This window comes from Hordeum vulgare, chromosome 4H, assembly GCF_904849725.1.
Source record: "Hordeum vulgare subsp. vulgare chromosome 4H, MorexV3_pseudomolecules_assembly, whole genome shotgun sequence".
Classification (NCBI taxonomy): Eukaryota; Viridiplantae; Streptophyta; class Magnoliopsida; order Poales; family Poaceae; genus Hordeum; species Hordeum vulgare.
This window is the reverse complement of record NC_058521.1, coordinates 194,632,799-194,645,982: the sequence shown is the minus strand read 5'-3', so window position 1 is coordinate 194,645,982 and position 13,184 is coordinate 194,632,799.

The following is a 13,184-nucleotide window of genomic DNA, read 5'->3' as shown; positions in this document are numbered from 1 at the left end:
AACTGGCAGGAGCCATAGGGTTGTCTTTTTATTATTGTATGACCTGCATGTCAATCATTAAGCGTTATGTAATGCTTTACTTTATGGCTAAACGGTAGCAATAGTAGTACAAGTATGGTTGGCACGACAACCTTGATGGCAACACGATGATGGAGATCATGATGATGGATATCGTGGTGTTGTGCCAGTGACGATGGAGAACATGCCGGTGCTTTGGAGATGGAGATCAAAAGCACAAGATCATGGCCATATCATGTCACTTATGATTTGCATATGATGTTAATCCTTTTTATGCACCTTGTTTTGCTTAGGAAGACGGTAGAATTATAAGATGACACCTCACTAAAATTTCAAGATAAAATTGTGCTCTCCACGAGTGTGCACCATTGCGAAAATTCGTCGTTTTGAGACACCACGTGATGATCGGGTGTGATAGACTCTACGTTCACATACAACGGTTGCAAGACAGTTTTGCACATGCGGAACACTCGAGCTAAACTTGACGAGCCTAGCATGTACATATATGGCCTCAGAACACAATAGACCAAAAGGTCAAACATTAGTCATATAGTAGATATGATCAACATGTAGATGTTCACCATTGAAACCAGATCATCTCACGTGATGATCGGACTTGGGTTGGTGGATTTGGATCATGTATCACTCGAATGACTAGAGGAATGTCAATTGGAGTGGGAGTTTTTTTAGTAATATGATTAATTAAGCTCATTATCTTCAACAACATTCTAAGTAATCTTTGCAAATTTATGTTGTAGATCAATGGCTCGCGCAGTAGCACCCGTGAATTTTAATGCGTTCCTAGAGAAAGCCATGCTGAAAGATGATGGAAGTAATTTTGTAGACTGGGCCCAAAATTTGACGATTGTCCTCACGGTTTCCCAAAAGCCTTATCTCCTTGATGCACCTCTTGGTGATGCACCACCCTCCTATTGACTGAAGACGTTATGAACGTCTAGCAATCGTGTCTGGATGACTACTCAGTAGTTCAATGTGGAATTTTGCATGTCTTAGAACCGGGACTTCAGAGACCTTTTTTGAAATGTCCCAGGAGATGTTCCAGGAGTGAAGTTCATTTTTGAAAAGAATGCCCGGATGAAGAGCTATGAGACCTCCGATAAGTTCTATGCTTGCAAGATAGAGGAGAACGGGTCTGTCAGTCAACACATACTCAAAATGTCTTGGTATTACGATTGTCTGTCTGAACTGGGAATTGTTCTCCCGGCATAGGCAATCACTGACAAAGTTCTTCAATCACTGCCACCTAGCTATAAAGGCCTTGTGTTGAACTACAACATACAAGGGATGAATTAAGCAGTCCCCGAGCTGTTTGCGATGCTGAAAGTCGCTGAGTGAGAAATTCAGAAGGAGCATCAAGTGTTGATGGTCAATAAAAGAACTAGTTTCAAGAAAATTGGTAAGGTTAAGAAGGGTAACTCTAAGAAGAGTGGCAAAGCAGTTGCCCCTCCCATGAAGAAACCCAAGGCTGGACCCAAGCTAGAAACTGAGTGCTTCCATTGCGAGGGGGGATTGATCATTGGAAGAGGAACTGCCCCAAGTATCTGGCTGACAAGAAGGAGGCCAACACCAAACAAGATATATATGATATACATGTTATTGATCTGTACCTCACCAACTCTCGCTATAGTTCCTGGGTATTTGATACCGGTTCGTTGCTCACATTTGCAACTCAAAGTAGGAACTAGGGAATAGATGCAGGTTGGCGAAGGACGAAGTGACGATGTGCGATGGAAATTGTTCCATGGTTGATGTGATCGCCGTCGGCACACTCTTACTTCAATTACTATCGGGGTTAGTGATGAACCAGAATAATTGTTATTTAGTTCCTACGTTGAGCATGAACATTATATCTAGATCTTGTTTATTGTGAGACGGTTACTCATTTAAATCAAAGAATAATGGTTGGTCTATTTGTATGAGTAATATCTTTCATGGTCATGCACCCAATGTGAGGGGTTTATTCTTATTAAATCTCAATAGTGATGAGAACATGTTCATAAATTTGATGCCAAAAGCTATAGAGTTGATAATGATAGTACCACTTTCTTATTGCACAACCGCTTAGGTCATATTGGTCTAAAACACAGGAAGAAACTCCATGTTGATGAACTTTTGGAGTCACTTGATTCTGAACCACTTGACACATGTGAACCATGCCTCATGGGCAAGATCACCAAATCCCCATTCTCTAGAACAATGGAGTGAGAAAGTGACCTATTGTAAATAATACATATTGATGTGTGCGGTCCGATGAGCATTGAGACTCGCGGTGGGGTATCATTATTTTCTCATCATCACCGATGACTTAAGTAAATATGGTTATATTTAGTTAATGAAACACAAGTCTGAAACGTTTGAAAAGTTCAACCAATTCCAGAGTGAAGTGGAGAATCATCATAATAAGAAGATCAAATTCCTACGATCTGATCGAGGAGGAGAATATATGAGTTATGAGTTTGGCACTAACCTAAGACAATGTGGCATTGTTTCACAGTTGACACCGCTTGGAACACCACGACATAATGGTGTGTCGGAATGTCGTAATCGAACCTTATTATATATGGTGAGTTCTATGATGTCTCTTGCCGATTTTCCACTATCATTTTGGGGTTATGCGTTAGAGATCGATGCATTCACTTTAAATAGGGCACTATCTAAATCCATTGAGATGTCGCCATATGAAATGTGGTTTCGCAAGAAATCGAAGGTGTCGTCTCTTAAAGTTTGGGGATGTGATGCTCATGTCAAAAAGCTTCTGCCTAAAAAGCTGGAACACAAAGTAGAGAAATGCGTCTTCATAGGATACCTGAAAGAGACAGTTGGGTACACCTTCTATCTCTGGTTAGAAGGAAACGTGTATGTCACTAAAAACGGAACATTTCTATGAAAGAGTTTCTCTCAAAATAATTGAGTGGGAGGAAGTTAGAACTTGATGAGGTTATTGAACCTTCGCTTCAACTAGAGAGTAACGCAGCGCAGAAAGGTATTTACGTGGAGCATGCGCTAGTTGAAGAGGAAACTAATGATGATGATCATGAAGCTTCGAATCAATTTACTATCAAATCTCGTAGGTCGACAAAGGTATGTACTGCTCCTCAGTGGTACAGTAACCCTATCTTAATAGAAATTTTGTTGGACAAGGATGAACCTACGAGCTATGGAGAAGTGATGGTGGGCCCGAATTCCAACAAATGGTTAGAGGACATGAAATCCGATATAGGATCAACGTATGAAAACAAAGTGTGGACTTTGGAAGTATTACCTGAAGAGCTAAAGGCCATTCAGAATAAATGGATCTTTAAGAAGAAGATGGAATACAACGGTAATATCACTGGCTATAAGAGGTCGACTTGTGGCAAAGGTTTTTTCACAAGTTCAAGGAGTTGACTACAATGAGACTTTCTCACCCATAGAGATGCTTAAGTCCGTCAGAATCATGTTAGAAATAGCTAGATTTTTCGATTATGAATTGACAAATGGATGTCAAAACAACGTTCCTTAACAGTTTCTTTAAGAAAGAGTTGTATATGATGCAAGCAAATGGTTTTGTCGATCCAGAGAATGCTGACAAAGTATGCAAGATCCAGTGATCCATTTATGGACTGGTGCAAGCATTTTAGAGTTGGAATCAATGCTTTGATGAGGTGAGCAGGGCGTTTGGGTTTATACAAGTTTATGGAGAAGCTTGTATTTAAAAGAAAGTGAGAGGGAGCTCTCTAGCGTTTCTAATATTATACGTGGATGACATATTGTTGATTGGAAACAATATAGAATTTTTGGGAAGCATAAAGGATTACTTGAATAAGATTTTTTCAATGAAGGACCAATGATAAGATGCTTCCATATAAGGCATCAAGATGTATAGAGATAGATCAAGACACTTAATAGGACTTTCACAAAGAACATACCTTGCCAAAGTTTTGAAGTTCAAAATGGATCAGTCCAAGAAACGGTTCTTGCATGTATTGCAAGGTGTGAAGTTGAGTAAGACTCAATGCCAAGTGACTGTAGAAGATAGAAAAAAGATGAGTGTCATCCCATATGCTTCAGCCATAGGCTCTACCATGTATGCAATGTTGTGCACAAGACCTTATGTCAGCCCTGCGATAAGTATGGCGAGAAGGTTTCAAAGTGATCCAGGAAATGAACACTCGTTAGAGGTCAAGAATATTCTAAAGTACCTGAAAGGACTGAAGAAATGTTTCTCGTGTATGGAGGTTATCATGATCTCATCGTAAAGGGTTACGTTGATGCAAGCTTTAACACTCATCTGGATGAATCTAAATCTCAAACCGAAAACGTATTTATTCTCAATGGGGCTGCGGTAAGCTGGTGCAGTTCCAAGCAAAGCGTGGTAGCTGATTCTACATGTGAAGCGGAGTACGTAGCTGCCTTGAAGGCGGCTAAAGAAGGTGTGTGGATGAAGGAGTTCATGACATATCCTGGAGTTGTGCCATTGCAGTCAATCCAATGACTCTATTATGTGATAACACTGGGTCCATTGCCCTAGCCAAGGAACCATGGTTTCACAAGAGGATAAAGCAACGCTTCAATTACATCCGCGATTACATCAAGGAGGAGAACTTTAGTATTTACAAAGTGCGCACACATCTGAATGTTGCCGATCCGTTAACTAAACATCTTCCACAAGCCAAACATGATCAACACCACAATTGTATGGGTGTTAAATTCATTACAATGTAAATCACATAGTGATGTGAGCTAGAGTAGTGACTCTAGTGCAAGTGGGAGACTGTTGGAAATATGCCCTAGAGGCTATAATAAAATGATTATGATTATATTTCCTTGTTCATGATAATTGTTTATTATCCATGCTAAAATTGTATTGATTGCAAACTCAAATACTTTTGCGGATACATATACAACGGACTGTCCCTAGTGAGCCTCAAAAGGATTAGCTCATTGATCAATGATGGTCAAGGTTTCTTGGCCATAGATATGAGTTGTCATTTGATAGCGGCATCACATCATTAGGAGAATGATGTGATGGACAAGAGCCAAACATGAACATGGCATATGATAATGTCAGTTATTGCTATTGTTCTATATGTCAAGTATATGTTCCTATGACCATGAGAGCATGCAACTCCCGGACACCGGAGGAATGCCTTGTGTGTATCAAACGTCACAACGTAACTGGGTGACTATAAAGGTGATGTACATGTATCTTCAAGGGTGTCCGTTAGGTTGTCCTGGATCGGGACTAGGATTTGTCACTCCGTATGATGGAGAGGTATTTCTAGGGCCCACTTGGTAATACAAAATGACAAGAAGCTTGCAAGAATTGTGACTAAGGAGTTAGTCTCGGTGTCGATGCACTAAAGACTAGGGTCCCTAGTGCGCCAGACTTGTGCACGGGCGCAAAGGGCCCATGATGGCAGGGTGCGACAGAGTCCAGATAAGATGCGCCCCCAAGATTGCGAACGTCCCGGCAAGCCTGCCTTGCCGGGAGGATAACCAAGGTCACGCCTATTTAGAAGGCGTGATGAACCCACCAGGAACAAGGCCTCGACAAACCTCCTTTGCCGGGAGGACAACCAAAGCACCGGGGAAGCTTCCTTGCCATTACGAAGACCCAAAGCCCCGGCAAGCTCCCTTGCCGGGATGACGAGCTAGGCACTCAAGGGCACCTGCCCTTGCCGTAGTGCCGCCGCCCCCCAAGTTCCAGCGCATTCCACATGCACCAGGGCGGCGTCCAAGTGTCGAAACACCTGGACACATGTCTTCACCAGCACGTTGCTGACAAAGACAAGACATGCATTTAATGCACTTGATAGCGATAGATGGATAAGCACCGCTCTAGGTTCACTATAACTTCTCGTGAACCTACCATTGAGCACTGTACGTGACCACTTTGCCTATAAAAGGAGGCCCTTAGCTCATTGACAAGGGGTTAGACTCTTTGGACATTGGCCAGAAGACGGTTATCATCAGTCACTGTAACGAACAACGAAACGCTTAATACGATCAAACGAGCAGGACGTAGGGTTTTACCCGTAAGCGGCCCGAACCTGGGTAAAAAGGCTTGTCGGGTGTTGATCGTTAGCTCCGCTCTTAACGTCGTCTTTCCCCGCCCTACGATCACAAGGGAATCACGTGGGTTACCATAGGTGTCGACCTAGCAACGCCAACATCTTTGGCGCGCCAGGTAGGGGGGAAAGGTTACGTTAGCCCGACCTAGCCATCAGCGCACCACCTCTTCTTTATCGCCATGGCCCCCAAGAGGAGGGGCGCTCCGGCGATCAACGCCCCCGTACCCAGTCCTCCGGCACCGGCAAGGGAAGGGGAACGTACGGGCGTAGGACAAGAAGGTGGAGGCCCCGAGCTTCCGCAGCATTCTGGAGAACAAACCCAGGCGAGTGGGCTCTCCCACGGCCGCGGCGATCATCCTCGCGCTGGTGCGTCGAAGGACACGGGTGCGCGACCAACCGATAGCACGGCCACGTCCAAAGATGCACATGCGCCTTTCAAGGCGCCCACGCAATCTCACACGTAACGGCCTTCTCAAGCCACTCAGGATGGATTGCCCTAGGAGGGCGGGGATCTGCCCCCTCCTAAGGGGGTCCATGGATTCCGTACTCGAGGTACGCCGAGCAGGCACACCTGCTCCGCTATGGCGTGGGTTGGCGAGCCACCGCGTGACTAACAGGGAACTCCTTCTAACGCGGTTAGAAGTAAGATCCCCTTGAGGTCTTCACACATATCGCCGCCGCCCGCACCAGTGGAAGCACTGAAGGGGGCCTAGCTGCTCCTAGATTTCCCTCCAACGGCAGACAAGCAAAAGGAGTGGAGAGCCACCATCCAGAGCCTCATCGCAGTCGCCGATGGAGACCAGCCACAGCAGGCAGGGACGTCGAAACGACCCTCCAGCAAGCATGCACGGGACCGTGCCGAGAAGACGGGGTCTCCCACGGCCACCGTGCACTCTCCTCCACGGCGGCGGAACCGGGTCATCGTCTCTAACGACTCGACCGGGTCTTCCGAATCCCGCCACCGCCGCGACCAGCGGGACATTCTCCATGTACGACGAGGGGAACACGCACGCACCCTCATTGATATGCGCGCTGGGACCGCCGCTGGCACGCCGGCTTCAGGGTACCCTGGCGACCTATCGTACGAGGTGGGTTGTCCAGCGTTTACCCGTGAATTACGGCAGGTCCAGTGGCCCAGCTCTCGTACTTTCAAGCCGGAGATCCCGGAAAAGTACGACGGCAGGACCCACCCGTCAGAGTTCCTCACCATCTACACCATCGCGGTGCAGGCTGCTGGGGGACGAGATCAGAAGATACTGGCCAACTACTTCCCGTTGGTTCTCAAGCCCAACGTAAGGTCGTGGTTGATGCACCTCCCCAAGAACTCTATTTCTTCCTGGAAGGAATTCTGCGAGGACTTTGTTGGCGCCTTCACCGGTGGCCACCGAGCTCCTGGTCAGGAAAGCGACTTGCACATCATCCCCCAAAAGGAGGGTGAACCTCTGTGCAAGTACATCCAGAGGTTTAGCCACATCCAACACAACATCCCGGACGGAAAAGATCGTCTTCGACGTCGCCGATAACCCGTTCGCGGACGATGGGATCCTGGGGCGCCCTGCGCTGGCCAAATTCATGGCGGCCTCACACTACGCCTACGGTACCTTAAAGATGCCTGGCCTGGTTGGCGTCATCGTCGTCCGCGCCGAGAATAAGGACGCGCTCCGATGCATGGACCACCTCTACCGGGAGGCCGTGGCGGCACTTGTCGCGAGGGTCCCTTCCGTCGTCGTGAAGAACCCAGGAGAACAGAAGGCCGGCGAGACAACCTCCCGAGTTGACCCTGACAAGCGCGCCTCATTAGAGTGTTGTGCTCCCGGCAAGGACGTGCCTGAGAGCTCCACCACGTGAAGCAAAACGTCTGTGGCTGCTCCACCTGATACCAAGAAGGTGCCAGATAAGGAAGACGGTTCGGGTGGAACTTTCACCATCAGTTCCACCCTCGACAACAAATAGGAAAGCACGCTCATCGCCTTCCTGTGGGATTATCTTGATGTGTTTTCCTGGCAACCATCAGATATTCGTGGCGTTCCTAGGGAGGTGATTGAGCACCACCTTGTCGTCTGCCCACACGTGAGGCCGGTCAAGGAGAAGGTGAGGAAACAGGCCCTGGAGCGGCAAGAATTTATCGCCTAGGAGATCAAGAAACTAGAGGCCGTCGGCCTAGTCAGAGGAGTCATCCATCCCACGTGGTAAGCCAATCCAGTCATTGTGCGCAAGGCAAGCGGGAAGTGGCCGCTCTGCATTGACTTCTCTGACGTAAAAAAGGCTTGTCCTAAGGATCCCTTTTCCTTGCCGCGCATCGACCACATTGTCGAGTCCACTGCCGGCAGTGACCTGTTGTCCTTCCTCGACGCCTACTCCGGTTATCACCAGATCTACATGGCCGAGGAAGATGAAGAAAAGACCGCGTTCATCACCCCGTGTGGCACGTACTATTTTGTGCAAATGCCTTTTGGGGTGAAGAACGCCGGCTCGAATTTCGCAAGGGTAATCCAAATCGGTTTTGAACCCCAACTCCATAGAAATCTGGAAGCCTATATGGGTGACACAGTAGTCAAAACCAAGGATAGATCAACCCTTGTGCAAGACCTAGAAGAAACATTTGCCAATCTGTGAAAGATCAACCTCAAGCTCAACCCCGAGAAATGCGTCTTCGGTGTCCCGTCTGGCAAGCTCCTCGGGTTCTTCGTGTCCGGTCACACCCTGTTTTCACTATCACTTTTTCTGTAATTCAAAAATCTGAGTTTATTAAAACCTTTTGAAAACTAAAGTTGTGAGTGCCATGATTGCCATTGTATGCTTGAATGCTTGAATATGTGATACCAAAAACCACAATTCTCATGACCCAATTATTTTCAAAACCCTTTTTGTTATTTCTGATCAATTCAAAATGTTGCTTCGGGTTACGCTACAAGTCCTTGATGGCAAGGAGTGTTCTTACCCAAAGTTTGTGATCTGGTTGTAGCACCATTTTGGTTCACCAAAACCATAAAATAATTATTTTATGAATTATTTTCTTATTTTAATTGCATGTCTATTTCTGAGGTCAGAAATGATATTCCTATATGGAAAAATAATTTTCTCCCTTAGAAAATTCTGAGAAAATTTGGAGATGATCAAAAGGACATATATTTTCCATACATAAGATTTTCAACCCCTATTTATATTATTATTATTTTAGTAAAATCCTGAAAACCCTTTCTGTTTGTTTTGTCCTTTCGAAATATTTCCAAAGGAAATATTCTCAATAAATTCCTAGGAAATTCCAGTGGTATCCCTAAGCCATATTTGGTGCCCATACGAAATTTCACCTTGATCCAAGGTGATTAAGGTCACCAAATAATTGCAAAACCCCTTCTGTCCAGTATGGAGTTAGAGAAACTCTACATAGCAAAGTTTATTCATTGGAGTTCAAACTTTGCAGGAGTGCCTAATACCTCAAATGAGAACTCCATGCCAAAAATGGGATTTGTGGGACTTGTTTTGACCACACTCTCTTTGGAAGGAACATATTTGGTCATTTGGTGATGTTTTCCAGTTTACAAAGCTAAACTTGTCCAATGGAGCTCAAACATGGTGAAACACCTTGTTTTAGAGCCAAACCCAATCATGTTAAGTTGCATAGCCAGTGGTGGGGTGTAGCCACCCCAAACCACTGTCGAGCACCTTCTGACAGTTGGGTAAAACCCCTCCTAACGTTAGCTAAATCCAATCCCTTTCTCCCAAACTCATAGAATAGCTGCCTGACATCAATGCCTAACTCTAGTCAAGTGGCCCCTCTTTGGTTCAAAGTAGATAAGACAAAATCCCCAATTTGAGATTCAGCCCAAGGCTGACAGCACCTGTTTCTTGTCTCTCTTTGACCAGCCAAGACTTCCACGGGATTCCAACGGCTAGGCATTTCCAAGCCAGCGCCCAGGACATGCTGGACACGTCCAAGGCACCCTAGAGCGCACTAGTATGCCGAGGTGGGGGCGACTCCCTCATCCAGTTCCAGCCTCCCCGCGATGTCTCTCCTCTCCCCTAACAACCCCTCTGCATTAGGCATCCCTCAGGACCTCTCCTTTCCCGCGCTAAGAGCCGGTGCGACGCGTGCCCGTGCGCACCAGAAGCGCTAGAAGAGCGCAGCCATGATAGCTCGCCTCTCCTCCCTCCCTCTCTCTCGTAGTTAGTTCTGGTACTCCAAAACCACATCCCAAGACCTTGGTTTCGACCCCAGCCTCTCCCTTGACTCCCATGCATGCCACGGTGTATTAGCGGCGCTCCCGACTCAGCTCACCATCATGGGCCTATATATAGCCCCTCCCCTTGCTCCAGAACCCATTGCTCCACCTCACAAGACCCCAATCACCTCTCTAGCTACCCACTAAGCAAGCAGAGCCCCGGTGCTCGAGATCGACCGAGGCCCCTTCGCTTAGGAGCTCCGATCGATCTCCGCCTACACGTCGGCTCTCGCTTCCCTCTGCGCACCAAAGCGCTCCCCGTGACCCTAGGAAGCTTTCCCCCCTCTTCCCCAAGCAAATCCGTTCCCGTAGCTACCACCTCCACCTTCACCCGAAACCCCTCCGCCGCGGCTACCTCGTCGCCGGTGAACCTGAGCCCCTCTGCCGTCAAATCGACCGCCAGCAGGTAGGCGACGACGAGTCGGACCCATTCTTGTGGTCGTTAGGGCCCGAGGACGTCGGTAGCCACGCCGGCGTGCTCCTCCTCCTCCTCTTTGGCCAGAGGTAGGAGACGACCCCGACAGGTGGCCAGGCAATGGGTTGTAGCCCTTTTCTTTTTATTTTAAAACTTGATTTTCAATGATTTTTGTAAAACATTTAACTAGTGAAATAATATAATTATTCCACTGTTATTTTTCTAAAAACATGTAGTATTTAACAGAACCATGGAAGTAATTTTATATTAACAAAAAGGGTTAAAATGGAATAGTTTTGCTTCTGTTATATGGATTTTAAAAATATTCTCTCACTAAAACCAGAGACAAATATTTTTAAAATAACAATATGGATTTATCATAATTAAACAACATTTATAAAGTGATTTTGTGACCTGTTTTGGAGTGAGCTACTTATTGCATTTATTTATTACGGCGATAGAAAACCCGTGTGATGAAGGAGTTGGAGCGGAAGACCTCGAAGACCCGGATACCTAGCAGACCAAGGCAAGCATCCCTTTCACCATGACTGAGCATATCTTATATTGCATGCTAGTGTAACAAGTATTTCCGTTTCGTGAGATCTTAAGTATTCTGTAAATCATTGAAGTGATGTAACCGAAGGCTCCTCCGGAGCACTTGCATTTTGAGCATGATCCTACCACCTATGAGGGTCATGCTAATATCATGTTGACAACTAAAGCTAGAATAGCAGTAGCATGAGCATGGTCTAGGTATAAATCAAAGGTTTATGACAACCCCATCGGGTGCCACTAATGCCCGAGGGTGTTGCTGAGTTAGGTGGCAACTTTTGGTGAAGTGGTGCACCGGGTATTTTGTGTGAGTATGGTTTCGGAAATGGGATTAGATAAATGATGTGTCGACCGTCCCAACCATACTTGTACGACCAAGTTACCCCTTTATGTGACGGGGTTTTGTTAATTAGTCTAGTAGGTGCTAGCAAAGAGCCACATCACTAGTGGTGGGAGTGATGTGTGGTCACTCTCGTGATGGGGTCGTGCCAGGTAGGTCGACTATGCCATTTTTACGTGTTCCAGGCACACCGTTGGTCCCCGCATGGTTGATACTGTTCATAGTCGGTGCTCGTAAGACGTACAACATGTGGGTTGGGTACCAATCGAGTGGACCTCTTTGTCTAGTATCGTCAAGGGAAAGGCATTGATCGGGTACTTGCCTCGGGTATGTTATATACCGAGAGGCGTGGATGACATGGAAGTTTCCCGGATCTCGTGGGTCCAACACACTACCTCTGCAGAGTGTAAAACTATTCGAATAGTCGTGTCCATGGTGAATGACAGTTGGGCAATCCTGCTTATACTACATCCAGTCGTTTCCGCATAAACCAAGTGTGTGTGTGTGTGTGTGTGGTGTTAATATGAAAGAGTTGATATGACTAAGTTTGGTGACCTGACATATAGGGTGAATCCATAGTATTCCGTCCTTGACAGATATTTTGATATCTGTAACCAATTCTTCAAATCAACGTCTAGTTTATGATGCATATCCATGATCACGTTTACTCATAGATAAGATGCTATCCACGAAAGATGCATATTATTGATATCCTTCACTTGCATTGTTCATAGCATGGGCTGTTTGCGAGTATATTCAAATGTACTCATTGGCTTGCCACTTGTTATTTTATTGACCAGACATGGAAGGACCGGAGTTTGGAGAAGAGTATGTCTTCGGAGACGCCCCTGCGAAGTAGGACGCTTCCCAGTCAGAATGCTTGTTGGTGTAGGCTGATGGCATGGGCACCCGCTTAGCCCTAATATTTCCTCTACTAGTTGTATCCGTGTAATTTGGCCTTATATGCCCTACCATGTGAACCTGACCATTCGTTCAAGTAATGGAACAATTTGGTACATGGATGTAAGACTCGCAATATTCAGTATTTGTGTGTTCGGTGAGCATTGATCTCTGGGATCAGTGAGCACGTTCATTCGGCAATCTCAACTCGTAAGTAGGGGTCCCCACATGTCCCAGCGAGGAATCGAAGGCAATCCCGACAAGATCTAGGCCATCGAACAGATTGAGGCACCGAAGCGCGTCAAGGATGGGCGACTCCTAGCCGGGTGTGTAGCTGCCCCGAGCCGACTCATCTCCAAATCCGTTGAGCGCGCCCTACCCTTCTTTAAAATCGTAAAGAAGACGGGGCCGATGAGGTGGACTCCTAAGGCGGAAGTGGCTCTACAAGATTTGAAGAAATAACTGTCCTCAGCACCTGTTTTGGTGGCCCCTAGACCACAAGAGCCGCTGCTGTTGTATCTGGCGGCAACCAACCAGGTGGTCAGCACTGCCTTGGTGGCACAGATGGAAGAAGGCTATGAAGACCCGCCAAGGGCGACGCCACTCAATGAGGATGCACACGGCGGCGAACAAGGGCCCCCTACGGAATCAGGGGGCAACCA